This window comes from Lucilia cuprina, chromosome 5 (assembly GCF_022045245.1).
Source record: "Lucilia cuprina isolate Lc7/37 chromosome 5, ASM2204524v1, whole genome shotgun sequence".
Classification (NCBI taxonomy): Eukaryota; Metazoa; Arthropoda; class Insecta; order Diptera; family Calliphoridae; genus Lucilia; species Lucilia cuprina.
Window position 1 is genome coordinate 41,963,712 of NC_060953.1, and position 17,500 is coordinate 41,981,211.

At 26.8% G+C, this 17,500-nt stretch overlaps 1 protein-coding gene across 1 annotated transcript in view; it reads right to left on the reverse strand.

Moving 5' to 3' along the window:
• The window catches only part of LOC111686482 (phosphatidylinositol 4-kinase beta), a 124,666-nt gene that overhangs the window by 88,574 nt on the left and 18,592 nt on the right, over positions 1 to 17,500 (reverse strand). The gene's annotated exons all lie outside the window — the stretch shown is intronic.

Consider the following 17,500-nt stretch of genomic DNA (forward strand, 5'->3'; position numbering starts at 1 on the left):
GTAGGCTAGACTATAGACTAGACTGTAGGCTAGACTATAGTCTAGACTATAGACTAGACTGTAGGCTAGACTATAGTCTAGACTGTAGGCTAAACTATAGACTAGACTATAGACTATACTATAGACTAGACTATAGGCTAGACTATAGACTAGACTATAGGCTAGACTTAAGACTAGACTTAAGACTAGACTAAAGACTAGACTATAGACTAGTCAATAGACTAGATTATAGACTAGACTATAGACTAGTCAATAGACTATATTATAGACTTGAGTATAGTCTAGACGATAGACTAGATTATAGACTGGGTTTTAGACTATATTATAGGCTGGGTTTTAGGCTTTAATATAGACTAGACTCTAGTCTAGTCTGTTGTCTAAACTATAGACTACTATAGGCCAGACTTTTCTATAGGCTAGACTTTATACAAGACTATGGACTAGATTACAAACTAGATTTAAGGCTAGACTATAGACTAGATTATAAGATAGACTATAGACTAGAGTATAGAATGGACCATAGTCTGCTAAACTTATTAGACTAATCCATAGACTAGTATTGGCCTTTCAATACACTATTCCACAGAAAGTATTCTTATAGTAAAAACATGTATTAATTCCAATTTTCCATATCTGGAGAAAAAGCCTCCAGAAAGAGACAGTGATGGAGTTCTAAATTAAAATAACATTACATTTCTTATTCTTCTTTAAACAAACTAGAGATACCTCATTACAATAATAACAATTTACTTTTTATTACTGTAACAAAACAATAATAACAACAACAATAGCTAACTATCACACCAGTTTGATTACATTACAACAAAAATAAACACCTTGAATAGAATAGTGACAGTTTAACAATGTATGTATGTGTGTGTGTGTAATATGTACTTGTCCCTTTGTAAGTAGAAAAAGAAAACTTTTAGAATATTTTTGCTGTAATGTGTTTTTTATTTTTGTTTGTTTTCTTTCTGTTGTAGTAATGAGAGAGAAATTAAATGTTTGCATTACCGGAAATGAAATTTTGTTTTTATTATTGTTAACATTGTAGAATATTTAATTGAAAAAGAATACATATTCTTGGTATAGAGAAAAAAAAAAACAATTTAACAGTTAATTTGTAATTTTATTCAAGATTTTTATTTTAACGAAAAGAAATTTGTTGAAAGTTAATTTCTTTTCTTTTATATATTTTTAGTTTAATCTAATCATTTAAATTTCTTGAGTGTTATCAGTAAGACTCTATATAATTTTTATAAATTCCCCTTGTCTAAAGTACAAGAAAAAGAAGGCTTAGTAAAGAAAACTTAATATAACTAATAAAAAATTTTTAAATTTAAAAAAATAAGAGAAAGAATCGATAATGAAACTAGAATTTTGAAAACTTTAAGTAACTTTTTTTATAAATTAAATATCAACAACTGCTATCAGTTCTAAAGCAAAAACAATATAAAATTTAAATATTTATCTTTATTTTGTTTATAAGCCAAGAAAAAAATATAACAAAACCTTGATAACCTTGATTATCTAATACATTTGAAAAAAAAATATACATATAAAAACAAACGGCAAAAAAATTGGTCAATTTAAACAAAATACTTTCAAATAAAATACCAAATTACCACAAAAAAGTCAATAAACGCTAACAAATCGTAGGAGAAGGGGCTCATTATAATCAGCAAAAACGTGCAATAACTTCATTCATTTAAATAGAATTTTTTTTTTTAAATAAAACAAAATTAATTAAAAAAAAAACAAATTTGAAAAACTTTTGTTAAAATTTTAAACAAAATCAAAGCAAATTTTTAAAGAAAAACAAACACTTGTTAAGAAATTTGTGTTTTGCAAAATGTTTTAAATTATTGTAATTAAATAAAACCAAAAGTGGTTTACTATTGCAAAATAAAAACAAATTTTAACAATTTTATTGTTAATTATTGTATATTTTTTTAATTTTGCAAAAAAAAAGTGGAAGATTTGTAAAAGAAACAATTTGCTAAAATTATATTTATAAATACATCTGGACTATAATTAAGTTTATTAAAACATCTAGACAATAATGAAGTTTATAAATATATCTAGATAAAAGTCTAGTTTAGTCTATACTTTGAACCGTAGTTTACAATATAGTCTCTACTATAGTTTAGTTTATAGTCTTGACTATAGTTGGTCTGGTTTATAGTTTGGTCTATGGTTTTGTCTATAGAATGGACTACAGTTTTGTCTATAGACTGAACTTTAGTTAAGTCTATAATCTGTTTTTATTATGGATTGTAGTTTAGACTATAGTCTCGATTAGTTTACTGTCTGGAGTTAAGTTGGTCTATAGTCTGGCTTTAATTTTGTCTATTGTTTAGTCCAAAGCTAATAGTCTGTACTATAATTTAGTCTATAGTCTAAACTTTAGTCTAGTTTACCGTCTGGACTATAATTTGCTCCATAATCAAGTCTTATCCAAAGTGTGGAACAAAGTGTAGTCTATAGTCTCGACTATAGTTTATTCCATAGTCTGGACTATAGTGTGATGTATTGTTTAATATATAGCATTTAATCTGGACTATGGTTTAGTCTATAAACTGGGCTTTAGTTTAGGCTATAATCTGGACTAGACATTAGTTTATAGTCTAGGCTCTCTTTATTCTGGAGTATAGTTTAAACTATAAACGCGTCTACAATTTAGTGCCTGTCTGGAGTTAAGTTGATCTATAATCTGGGCTATAATCTTGTCTATTGTTGATTTCATAATATAGCCTATAGTTGGTCTATACTATAGCCTATCTTCACTATAACTTAGTCTATATTCTAGACTATAGCTTAGTTAACCGTCTGGACTATAGCTTATTTCATAGACTAATCTATTCCGTAGCCTGATTTATATTTTAGTTCATAGTCTGAACTATAGTTAATTCTATAGTCTAGGCTATAGTTTAGTCTATAGTCTGGATTATAGTTGGTACTAAAGTCTGGACTTTAGTTGGACCTATACTATAGTACATCGTTGGGCCTTAAGCCTAGTCTATAGTCCGGACTGTAGTATCTACTCTATTTCAATGTAATCCATAATCTGAACTCTCATCTAGTCTACCGTTTGGACTATATTTTAGCCTACATAGTTATAGTTTGCACTATAATTTAGTCTACGATCTGAACTACAGTATAGTTTATAGTCTGATCTCTGGTATCCTATAGTCAGGACTGTAGTCTAGGCTTTAGTCTGGAGTGCAGTCTATAGTTCTGTGTATAGTGTTGACTATAGTTTATTCTATAGTCTTAACTATAGTTCAGTCTATAGTGTTGACTATAGTTCAGTCTATAGTCAAGACTATAGTTCAGTCTATAGTCTTGACTATAGTTCTGTCAATAGTCTTGACTATATTTCAGTCTATACTCTTGACTATAGTTCAGTCTGTCTATAGTCTTGACTATAGTTCAGTCTATACTCTTGACTATATTTCAGTCTATACTCTTGACTATAGTGCAGCCTATAGTCTTGACTATAGTTCAGTCTATAGTCTTGACTATAGTTCAGTCTATAGTCTTGACTATAGTTCAGTCTATAGTCTAGTCTGTATGTTAGTCTATAGTCTTAACTATAGTTCAGTCTATAGTCTTGACTATAGTTCAGTCTATAGTCGTGGCCATAGTTCTGTCTATAGTCTTGACTATAGTTCAGTCTATAGTCTTGTCTATAGTTCAGTCTATAGTCTTGACTATAGTTCAGTCTATAGTCTTGACTATAGTTCAGCTTGTTTATAGTCTTGATTATAGTTCAATCTATAGTCTTGCTATAGTTCAGTTTATAGTCTTGAATACAGTTCAGTCTGTCTATAGTTTTGACTATAGTTCAGTCTATAGTCTTGACTATAGTTAAGTCTATAGTCTTAACTATAGTTCAGTCTATAGTCTTGACTATAGTTCAGTCTATAGTCTTGACTATAGTTAAATCTATAGTCTGCATTAGGATTAGTTTATAAGCTATAGTTTTGTTTAAACTCTGGCCTATAGTTTAGTCTATTGTGTAGACTTTACTTAAACTATAGTTTTGTCTATAATCTGGACTATAGTCTAATCTATATTGCCAAGTCTGAAGTTTGGACTATAGTCTAGTCAAAAGTCTGAAATTTATTTAAGCAGGTCTATGGTCTAATCTATAGTTGGGTCTTTGGTTTAGCTATAGTCTACTTAATTATTATTATTAATATTAATTTGACTGTTTTTTGTAATTCCCCTCTCTAAATGACGTAGTTTCTTCTATATTTTTCAAGTTCATTGAATAATAATTCTAATATTTTAATAATATTTTGTTGTTTTTGTTGTTGTTTAAAGTATTTAAAAGCATGATTTACCTAAAAATTAAAACGTGCATTGCATGTTTTAATTACGTGCATTAGAATTAATTAAAAATTTATATTTATTATATAAAATAAAAACAAAAAAAAATAATTGTTTGTTTACTAAAGTATGATTATTAAAGTAAAAAAAAGTTAAAATAAATAAACTTTAAACAACAAACAAAATCTTCCTTTATGGTAAAAAATTATTTAAAATCACGACTTCCTGTAACTCTTACACACACTCTCTCTCCCTCCTTCTCTCTATCTTTAGCTGGTTATTTGACAACAAAGTAAAAAAACTAAATTATACAACATTGTTAAAATATTTTGTTTTATATTCTGCTTAATAATTCTTTTGTAAATTTTTTTTACAACCACAAATATTTCATTTGAATGTTTGTTCGTTCGTTCGTTCAGTTCTTTATAGTTTGATAAAATTGTTGCTAAAGAATTTTTTGTTACAACAACTACAAAAAACTCGGTTTAATAATGAAAAACAATAAAAATAAAATCGAAAAAAAAAACAAGTTTAAAAATGTGACATGTTTGCCAAATATAGAACGACACAACAATGACAATAACTGCAACTCTTGGTAATAAAGAAATAATTATCAAAGAAGATTAGAAAAATAAAGAGTTAAAAGAGTAGTAAAAAATAGAAAGAAAACAAAAGCTCAAAGCTTGCCATTTTAGGAAATGCAGTTCTTTTTTTTAACATCTTTTACTCTACACTTAGTTTAAGCCAACATTTATAAAGTGTTGCCAGATTATAAAGTTTTAACTTGTTCAACTTTAATGTTAGTTTTTAGAAGCAACTTTTCAACAACATTTCCCTACTTTCCTTTTTTAATTAATGTGGCAACTTTGTTTTATATCTCCGTCTTTTTATAGCATTTTTAAAATCATTTTATTTTTCTTAAGATTTAAAAATTTTTTCAAATGTCATTGCTACAAAAGCGGAATTATTTTTCTCTGTTTTTTCAAATTATCTTTTGACAAAGTCACTCACTCCATCAGTAATAAAAAAGTGAAAATGTTTTATCTTTATTAGGAATGTTGTAGCAGCGAAGTTTCTTTTTTTATCATTTGCAGAAAAAATATTCTGTTTATCAAAAAAATTTGCAAAGAATTGTCTAGGAAACACAATTTGTTGTCAATTGAAAGTTAGTGAGAGATGAGATGCTAGTCTATAGTATATAGTCTAGTCTATAGTCTAGTCTATAGTCTAGTCTATAGTCTAGTCTATAGTCTAGTCTATAGTCTAGTATATAGTCTAGTCTATAGTCTAGTCTATAGTCTAGTCTATAGTCTAGTCTATAGTCTAGTCTATAGTCTAGTCTATAGTCTAGTCTATAGTCCAGTCTATAGTCTAGTCTATAGTCTAGTTTATAGTCTAGTCTATAGACTAGTCTATAGTCTAGTCTATAGTCTAGTTTATAGTCTAGTCTATAGTCTAGTCTATAGTCTAGTTTATAGTCTAGTCTATAGTGTAGTCTATAGTCTAGTCTATAGTCTAGTCTTTAGTCTAGTCTTTAATCTAGTCTTTGTTCTAGCTTATAGTCTATTTTATAGTCTAGAGTATAATCTAGTCTATAGTCTAGTATATGTCTAGTCTATAGTCTAGTATAGTACTGGAAAAAGTACAAAAGCAATAAATTTTCCATTCCTGATTCAAAACACTAGCGCATCCTTCTGTTATTTTTAGTTGTGAATGAATGAGTAAGTATGGGTGTATGGTTTGTTTACATCACTTTTTACATGTTTTCATTTTGTATTACCATTGACAATCATTGTCACTTGTATTGTATGTCAATGTATTTTTTTTTCTTTAGTAATAAGACAAATTATATAATTATTATAAATAATGTTATTTTAAATATAAGTATAATAGAATAAACTATTTTATATTAACATAATTAGCTGTTTATGTATACATATTATAAGTAATTCAAAATAATAATGAATAATTTTTAAAATTATTTAGATTGTTGTTAGAAAACTACAAATTATATTTGCTCATTTTTTCTTATAAGACAAACACTTGCTATCACTCCTTCTTCTCTCTGTCAGACTTAAATGTCATCATTATTTTTTTTTTCTTTTCAATTTTATGACTTCATTGCTCTTGATTTTATTTTATTTTTTATTTTTTTGCTTTTAGAATATTTAATATTTTGTTTTGTGGCGGCTAAAGTAGATATATTTAAATTACATACAAAATTACTTTAAAATTATAAGAAAATAAAGTCAACAGAATGAAATAAGTTCAAGTTCATATAATGAAAAATTTCAATGTCATTTAATGTGTTTATAATTTAAAAAGTACATATCATACAAACATTTGGAATGTACATATTTTGTATGTGTATTTAGTATGTAGTACTACAAAAAAATTGGTAAAACAATAGTGTAAACAAGTAATCAAAATGTGTTTTAGCCATAGAGGTTACATTTTATTATTGAACTTTTGGATCAAAAGTTAATTATATACAGAAAAAAGTAATACTTAAAAAAAATTCACAACAGATTTTAAAATCGAAAATGACATGAAAGAATATACTTTGGACTACTGCAAGCCTATAATATGGACAGTAGTGTACTGTGCAATATGTAACACAATTTGTAGTCTAGTCTTATGTATATGATATTTTATTGTCTATAGCCTATAGTCTAATCTAAACTATAGTCTATGCTCTACTCTACAGTCTAGTCTATAGGCTAATCTAAAGTATATTCTGTAATTTAGTATATAGTTTAGTCTATATTCTAGTCAATAGCCTAGCCTATAGTTTAGTATATAGTCTAGTCTATAGTCATGTCTATAGTCTAGTCTATAGTCTAGTCTATAGCCTAGTCTATAGTCTAGTCTATAGCCCAGTCTATAGTCTAGTCTATAGCCTAGTCTATAGTCTAGTCTATAGTGTAGTCTATAGTCTAGTCTATAGTCTAGTCTATAGACTAGTCTATAGTCTAGTCTATAGTCTAGTCTATAATCTAGTCCATAGTCTAGTCTATAGTCTAATCTAAAGTATAGTCTTTAATCTAGTTTATAGTCTAGTCTTTAGCTTATATAAGTCTATATTCTTGTCTATTATGTAGTCTCTAGTCTAGTATATAGTTTAGGCTATAGTCTAGTCTATAATTAAGTCTATAGTCTAGTCTATAGCCAAGTCTTTAGTCTAGTCTATGGTCTAGTCTATAGTCTAGTCTCTAGTCTAGTATATAGTTTAATCTATAGTCTAGTCTATAGTTTAGTCTATAGTCTTGTCTATAGTTTAGTCTATAGTCTAGTCTGTAGACTAGTCAATACTCTATTCTATAGTCTAGTCTATAGTCTAGTCTTTAGTCTACTCTATAATCTAGTCTATAGTCTAGTCTATAGCCTAGGATCTAATCTAGTCTATAGTGTAGTCTATAGTCTAGTCTATAGTGTAGTCTATAGTCTAGTCTATAGTGTAGTCTATAGTCTAGTCCATAGCTTAGTCTATAGTGTAGTCTATAGTGTAGTCTATAGTCTAGTGTATAGTCTAGTCTAAAGACTAGTCTATAGTCTAGTCTATAATTTAGTCTATAGTCTACAATCTAGACTATAGTCTAGTCAATCTATAGTCTAGTCTATAGTCTAGTCTATAGTCTAGTCGATAGTCTAGTCGATAGTCTAGTCTATAGTCTAGTCTATAGTCTAGTCTATAGTCTAGTCTACAGTCTAGTCTATAGTCTAGTCTATAGTCTAGTCTATAGTCTAGTCTATAGTCTAGTCTATAGTCTAGTCTATAGTCTAGTCTATAGTCTAGCCTATAGTATAGTCTATAGTCTAGTCTATAGTATAGTCTATAGTCTAGTCTATAGTCTAGTCTATAGTCTAGTCTATAGTCTAGTCTATAGTCTAGTCTATAGTCTAGTCTATAGTCTAGTCTATAGTCTAGTCTATAGTCTAGTCTATAGTCTAGTCTATAGTCTAGTCTATAGTCTAGTCTATAATTTAATATATGGTGTAGCTTATTAGTAGGGTTCCTTCCCTGTGTGTTTGAAAAAAGACTGAAATATGTCAAATTCTTTGTAATTAAATTCTTAAATATTAAATACTATTTCCTATTATTTTACTATTGACCTCTTGAGGTCAATTTCACTTAATTACAAACAATCAAATCATCATATCACATCAAATAATAAGAAACTAATAAAGGCCACGCTCTGTCATTTCTAAGAAATTTCGAAAATGCCAACAGCATAAAGCTTCTGTCAAATGGTTTTTATATTAAATTTTTTTAATAATTTGATAGAAAAGTTTCTAGATCTTTTTTTTTTGGTATTTTCATTTGATCACATTTTCTTTGTGTGCCGTCATAAAAAGACTCCCTCTGCACTTAGAAAAACAAACGTTTCGTTTGTTTTTTTTTTATGTTTTTGACAGAAAATATAAAAGAAAAAAATCTTAAATTTACATGCACTCAGCTGCATCAATGTTATTTATACATTTAATCATCTGTCATTTTTTAATGTTTTTTTACTGAACATCTGTTGGTTGCTGGAGGAATTCTCATATAATAGGAGTCAGATGTTGTTTTTTTTTTTGTTATCTTTGGGTGTAACTTTTAACAATGGAAAACAATGTTGGAAAAAATATTTATTAAAAGATTAACAATATATACATTTTTCATTCAATTAACTTTAATTTGTATTTATTTTAAGCTGCACTAATGTGTAGAGAGTTTTGAAAATTTTGATTAAAAGAGATTAATTACGTTAATGTAAGTTTTAAGTTAAAATAATTAATAAAAGTTGAAAAGCTTTTAAAAAAATATTTGTTTAATAAAAATCTCTCTTCTATGCTTTTGTTTAAAATCATTTCTTTTTTAATACATTGACAGCTGTCAAATGAAAAAACCACCAAAATGGTCGCCACTTTAATAACAAAGACATATACTCTCAAAGCAGAGAAGACATTTTAAGAAATAAAGTAAATTTAAAGACAATTCTATAATGTTTAATTAAAATTTAATTCCGTGAACATAAAATGCCGTTTTTGACCCAATTTTTTTGGAATTTTTCCTTAATTTCTCATTAACTGTTAGTTAAAACTTAAATAAATTCCTTTGTAATTTAACTTTATAATTTTCCCACATTTATCATTTATTCTTATTTTAATCTTATTAAATTTGCGGTTCTATCAATTTTTACTTTGTCATACTCTGTCATTGACGTAAAAATAAATATTTTGTCGTTGGTTTTTTAAATTAAATTAAATTAAATTTTATATCATCACTTAAAAAAAAATCAAAATTATTTAACTTTGTTCATGTTCTTTTAAAGGAATTTTATAAAAAAGCACAATAAAAAAATATACATAAATTAAATTTTAAAATAGTTCAAAAAATAAAGTTAGTAAAACATATTATTACTGAAAAATATTTAGTAAAAAGAGAGAGAGAAAACTGGTATATTTACAGCAAAAGTTTTAATAATAGAATTTCAATACATACATACACATGTATGTAGTAGTATTAATATGGATGATGGATCGTGGTTTTTGATTGACAAGTATGTTTATATAGAAATAATAATTTAAATTATTAAAAAATAATAAACTTTCTCAGCTGTCAAAGCTAATTATGACATGCATTGATATAATGTTAAAATAACTTACAGATTATGGTCTAGTTCATCATACAAATCATATACTCATAGTAAATTATAGTCGTTCTTATAGACTATAGGTTAGACTATTGATTATAGATTACACTAAACAATAGATTAAATATAGTACAGTCTAGTCTATAGATTAGTATAGAATATAGGCTATTCTATAGTTTAGTCTAGACTATAGTCTAGTCTATAATGCAGTCTAGTCTATAGTTTAGTTCATAGTCTGGTCTATAGTTTAGTTTATAGTCTAGTCTATAGTCTATTCTAAAGTCTAGTCTTTTTTCTGGTCTATAGTTTAGTCTTGTATATGTAGTCTAGTCTAGAGTATAGTCGACACTCCGGTCTATTGTTTAGTCCATAGTCTAGTCTATTGCCTAGTCTACAGTCTAGTCTATAGTCTAGTCTATAGTTTAGTCTATAGTCTAGTCTATAGTCTAGTCTATAGTCTAGTCTATAGTCTAGTCTATAGTCTAGTCTATAGTCTAGTCTATAATCTAATCTATAGTCTAGTCTATAGTCTAGTCTATAGTCTAGTCTATAGTCTAGTCTATATTCTAGTCTATAGTCTAGTCTATAGTCTAGTCTGTAGTCTAGTCTATAGTCTAGTCTACAGTCTAGTCTATAGTCTAGTCTATAGTCTAGTCTATAGTCTAGTCTATAGTCTAGTCTATAGTCTAGTCTATAGTCTAATCTATAGTCTAGTCTATAGTCTAGTCTATAGTCTAGTTTATAATCTAGCCTATAGTCTAGTCTATAGTCTAGTCTGCAGTCTATTCTATAGTCTAGTATATAGTCTAGTCTATAGTCTATTCTATAGTCTATTCTATAGTCTAGTCTATAGTCTAGTCTATAGTCTATTCTATAGTCTAGTCTATAGTCTAGTCTATAGTCTATTCTATAGTCTATTCTATAGTCTATAGTCTAGTCTATAGTCTATTCTATAGTCTACTCTATAGTCTATTCTATAGTCTATTCTATAGTCTGTTCTAAAGTCTAGTCTATAGTCTATTCTTTAGTCTATTCTATAGTCTAGTTTATTATCTAGTCTATAGTTCAGTCTTGTATATAGTGTAGTGTATAATCTACTATATAGTCTAGTCTATAGTCTAGTCTATAGATTAGTCTTGTATATAGTCTAGTTTATAGTCAAGTTTATAGCCTATTCAATAGTCTAGTATACAGTCTAGTCTATAGTCTAGCCTATAGTCTATTCTATAGTCCATTCTATAGTCTAACCTGTAGTCCAGTCTATAGTCTAGTCTATAGTTCAGTTTACAGTCTAGTCTATATTTCAGTCTAGTCTATAGTCTAGTCTATAGTCTAGTCTATAGTCTCGTCTATAGTCTCGTCTATAGTCTCGTCTATAGTCTAGTCTATAGTCTAGTCTATAGTCTAGTCTATAATCTAGTCTATAGTCTAGTCTATAGTCTAGTCTATAGTCTAGTCTATAGTCTAGTCTATAGTCTAGTCTATAGTCTAGTCTATAGTCTAGTCTATAGTCTAGTCTATAGTCTAGTCTATAGTCTAGTCTATAGTCTCTTCTATAGTCTAGTTTATTTTCTAGTCTATAGTCTAGTCTATAGTCTAGTCTATAGTCTAGTCTATAGTCTAGTCTATAGTCTAGTCTATAGTCTAGTCTATAGTCTAGTCTAGTCTATAGTCTAGTCTATAGTCTAGTCTATAGTCTAGTCTATAATCTAATATTTAGTCTAGTCTATAGTCTAGTCTATAGTCTAGTCTATAGTCTAGTCTATAGTCTAGTCTATAGTCTAGTCTATAGTCTAGTCTATAGTCTAGTCTATAGTCTCTTCTATAGTCTAGTTTATTTTCTAGTCTATAGTCTAGTCTATAGTCTAGTCTATAGTCTAGTCTATAGTCTAATATATAGTCTAGTCTATAGGCTAGTCTATAGTCTATTTTATAATCTAGTCTACAGTCTATTTTATAATCTAATATTTAGTCTACTCTATAGTCTGGTCTATAGTCTAATCTACAGTTTGTCTATAGTCTAACCTGTAGTCTAATCTTAATTCTAGTTTATATTGTAGTCTATAGTCTAATATAGTCTATAGCCTAGTTTTAGTATATAGTCTAGTCCATAGTCTTGTTTAAAGTTTAGTCTAACCTGTGGTATATAGTCTAGTCTATAATGTTGTCTTTAGTCTAGGTTGTAGACTAGAATATATATTATTATAGTATATAACTAGTCTATAGTTAAGTCTATTATCTAGTCTAGTCCGTTAGCTAGTTCATAATATGGTCTATAAATAGTCTAGTCTATAGTGAAGTCTATATAACAGTCTAAGTGTAGTCCTTATTTTAGACAATCTAATCAAGTTAATAGTCGAGCCTAAGGTTTAGATGGATAGACACTAAAATCAAAATTTATTTTATTTTTTTTTTCTGCATAAAACCAGATGTTTTAAAATTTTGTTAATCGTTTTTTGTTTTTAACAACAGTAGCTATTAAATATTTTCCTAATGAACTGACACCTTCCTCATGTCTATCAAACGCCCAAGACCCCTGTCAAATTCTAGACACTTTTCTTAAAAGACAAAACATTATCCATAACCTTGACTCTTCACATAAAATGTTAAAATATTTCACTGTTTATATGAATAAAATAAAATAAATAAAAACACAAAACACATTGTCATAATAAAAAATATTTAAACAAAAAGCATAAATATTAATAAATTTTCTAAAGAAAAAACGAAAACATTTTAAGAGATTTTTTTTTGCTTTTTTAAGAAATAATTAAGAAAAAAAAAATATTTTCACTTTAATGGTTTTCATTTTTTATTATATTTGTTTAAATTGTTTATGTTTAAAGTAAACAAAATAAAATGTTTAAATATATATTTTTTGTTAAATAATTTGTTGTAATAACAACTTACCAAGCATGAATTTCAAATTAACGTATTTAATAGCTCAAAACAATTTATGAGAAATATAAGTACTAAACATACATACATACATACATACATACATACATACATACATACATACATACATACATACATACATACATACATATGTACATACATATGTACATATATATGTATGTAATTATTACACCTTTTACCAAGATCACATGATGAAGATCAATAAAATTAACAACGTCATGTAATAAAGTTACTAACCTGCAAAGAGAAGAAAAAATAATGAAATTTTGTTAAAAAAGTTTTTTATTAAAATAAACTTAAAATTACTATTTAACTAATTTTATTCATAAAAAATACAATTAATTATTCCCATCTCTGTTTGCAAATATTTGTGGAATGTTTAATTTAAACAATCAAACAAACTTATTGTTTATATTAATTACTATTTTAATATTTGTTATGATGTCATAGTGATAAACAATAAAACTAGAAAAAATATGTCCAATTCAAAATAATTGTTGTAAATCTAAATTTAAATTAAAACATCTGTTTAAAACCGGACGGAAATTACATTCTCAATGGTGTTAATAAATTTTGTTGTATTTATTGTTATTATTTACATTTTTATAAACAATGCATTCTTTGTAAGCGACAGAGAGAAAGAAGAAAGGAAGGGTGACAGTTGTAAAGAAAAACTATTGCAACTATAATAATTATGGGCGAGTTACACGATGTCAAGTAGAAGATTTTGATCTAGATTATAAACAGACTATAGACTAGACTATAGACTAGACTATAGATTAGACTATAGACTAGACAATAGACCAGACTATAGACTAGACTATAGACTAGACAATAGACTAGACTATAGACTAGACTATAGACTAGACTATAGACTAGACTATAGACTATACTATAGACTAGACTATAGACTAGACTATAGACTAGACTATAGACTATACTATAGACTAGACTATAAATTGGACTATAGACTAGATTATAGACTAGACTATATACTAGACTATAGACTAGACTATAGACTAGACTATAGATTAGACTATAGACTAGACTATAGACTAGACTATAGACTTGACTATAGACTAGACTATAGACTAGACTATAAACTAGACTATAGAATGCACTATAGACTAGACTATAGACTAGACTATAGACTAGACTATAGACTAGACTATAGACTAGACTATAGACTACACTATAGACTAGACTATAGACTAGACTATAGACTAGACTATAGACTAGACTATAGACTAGACTATAGACTATAGACTAGACTATAGACTAGACTATAGACTAGACTATAGACTAGACTATAGACTAGACTATAGACTAGACTATAGACTAGACTATAGACTAGACTATAGACTAGACTATAGACTAGACTATAGACTAGACTATAGACTAGACTATAGACTAGACTATAGACTAGACTATAGACTAGACTATAAACTAGACTATAGACTACACTATAGACTAGACTATAGACTAGACTATAGACTAGACTATAGACTAGACTATAGACCAGACTATAGACAGGACTATAGACTACACTATAGACTAGACTATAGACTAGACTATAGACCAGACTATAGACAAGACTATAGACTACACTATAGACTAGACTATAGACTAGACTATAGAATAGACTACAGACTAGACCGCAGATTAGACTAAAGACTGGACTATCTATCTATCTATCTATCTATCTATCTATCTATATATATCTATTTATCTATCTATCTTCCTCTCCACTAGTCAACAACTTTCTTTTACAAATTTCCAAATCACAAATCGCTAAATTAACCACATTGCTAACACCAAGCAAATCATTAGATTGTAATAATGATCAAAAGACAAGGTAACAAAAACACAAACGATCAATCAATACTATTACAGAAAATTTAAATTTCAATAAGAAAAATCTCGTATATTTTCTTTTAGAAAAGAAAACGTGACATTAAGAAAAAGCATGCAAATGAATAAATCAACATAAATATTTTAATGCATTCGAAGAAAAAAGAAACTGCAAAACAAACTAAATGAATTCTATAAATTTATTACAAAAAAAAAAAAAAAAAAAAAAAAAAACTAAAGAGAAAAAAAAGAAATTACAAATTTCACATCAACTCCAATAAATTTATTCATTCATTTATTTGTCTTATAACAAACGTGCAAAATAAAAATATCATTAAATCATAATTATTTATAAAAAAAATCTCTTAAAAAAACTCCATCTTTGTGTAAAAAGTTATTGAAATGAAAATAATTGATAATTTTTTCTCAGCTGAGAAAAAAATGTTTATTTTTTAGCTTTTTTTCTGAAGTATGTTAAAGCAAATAAAGTTTAATGTTTTCTTTTTTGTTTTGAAACAAAGAATGTAATTGTTTAAATTTAAATTTCTTGAGAAAACATTTGGTTTTTGTGTAAAAATTTAAACTTTAACATTTTAACCAGAAGGTGTAAACAAATTTAGTTTTTTGGTAGGGGAATTTTTTTGGAAAAAATTATTCGTAAAAAATATAACAACAACTGTTGGCAGTTTTTGTTAAAAAAAACAATTCAGTTGAATTTGTTAATATATTTGTTAAATAAATTTTTAATATTTTCTTAAGTGACTTAACCGCAAGGAATACAATCGTTAAAAAGCGGCGGCGGCTTGCTCAATATAACGCCGTTGACATTAGGGAAGCTGGCTTGTTAGTCTGCATCATGTTTTTGTTTGATTTTTTCACTGATAAAATTTCGTACTTATTTGATAAAAACATGTTAAATTTACTTCAAAACTTTGTTCAAATTAAAACAAAAATTATAGGAAATTTTAAAAATATTTTTGTAAAAACAAAAGTAGTTTTTAATAAACCGGTATTCCCTCATATAGAAGAAAAAAAGTAGTCTCTTTTATGTCACTTCTTTAATTTATTTAAATCAATAACAAGTTATTTCTAATGAAAAAAAAATAACCATAAAACTGGAAACTGTTTGTTTAAACAAATATATAATTTTATTTCCGGTTTATAAAAGAAAAAAACTAAACTTTTTTTTATTAGAAATAAAAAAAGTGAATGTTAACTTTGCATTTTTAGTAAATTTGTTTAATTTGTGTTCAAAAAATTTGTTTTGTATGCAAAATTAGTTTTTAATTTATTTATTGTCAAATTACATTTTTTTCTTTATTATTTGGCAAAATAAATGTTTTGTTTTCAAATTGAAATGTAGCAAATAAAATAACCTATTTTATTTATTGTCGTTTTTTTTATTCAATTTAATTTATTATCTAATATTGTATGTTGTATCTTCTGCTGCTGCTGTAGTAAAAGTATTTAAAAGAAACGTGTTGAATTTATTTAAAAAAAAAAAAAACATATAAATAACTAAACAAAACAAACCAATTTGTGACAGTTTAAAAATTGAGCAATACTAGATGATGATTTAAATCTTGTTTTAATAGGAGTTGTAAAAGTTATATAAATTATGTAATAGTAATAAAATTTTAACTTTTTAAAAGAAATTTTTTAAATAATTCATATATATTCATGTGTATTGTTTGATCGAGACCAATTAATTTACTATTTAAGAGATATATTTAAAAATTAATATTTTGTAATAAATTTATGTCCAAATTGTAAGCAGAAGCTGATAACATATTTATCGTACTGTATTATTGTAGCAGAGTTATAACGATTTTAAGCCGCCGATTACAGTATGCCGCCGTTACTGTTTGTGTTAGACGCAGGTTATCACTTCAAACGAAATCCTACATTAATCCCCGAGTTATCTATACCAGGTTCAGTTTACCAATGAAGCTTTGAATCGAATGTAACAAGAGATTAGAAGACTGACAATTGTGTATCTATCTATCTATCTATCTATCTATCTATCTATCTATCTATCTATCTATCTATCTATCTATCTATCTATCTATATATCTATCTCTCTATCTATCTATCTATCTATCTATCTATCTATCTATCTATCTATCTATCTATCTATCTATCTATCTATCTATCTATCTATCTATTTATCTATCTATCTATCTATCTATCTATCTATCTATCTATCTATCTATCTACCTATCTATCTATCTATCTATCTATCTATCTATCTATCTATCTATCTATCTATCTATCCATCTATCCATCCATCTATCCATATATCTATCTATCTATATATCTATCTATCTGTCTATCTATACATATATCTATCTATCTATCTATCTATCTATCTATCTATCTATCTATCTATCTATCTATCTATCTATCTATCTATCTATCTATCTATCTATCTATCTCTATCTATCTATCTATCTATCTATCTATCTATCTATCTATCTATCTATCTATCTATCTATCTATCTATCTATCTATCTATACATATATCTATCTATCTATCTATCTATCTATCTATCTATCTATCTATCTATCTATCTATCTATCTATCTATCTATCTATCTATCTATCTATCTATCTATCTATCTATCTATCTATCTATCTATCTATCTTTCTATCTATCTATCTTTCTATCTATCTATCTTTCTATCTATCTACATATAAAAGAAAACTCGCATGAGATATTTTTCCTCTTTACACATTTATTTAATTTAATTTATTTATTT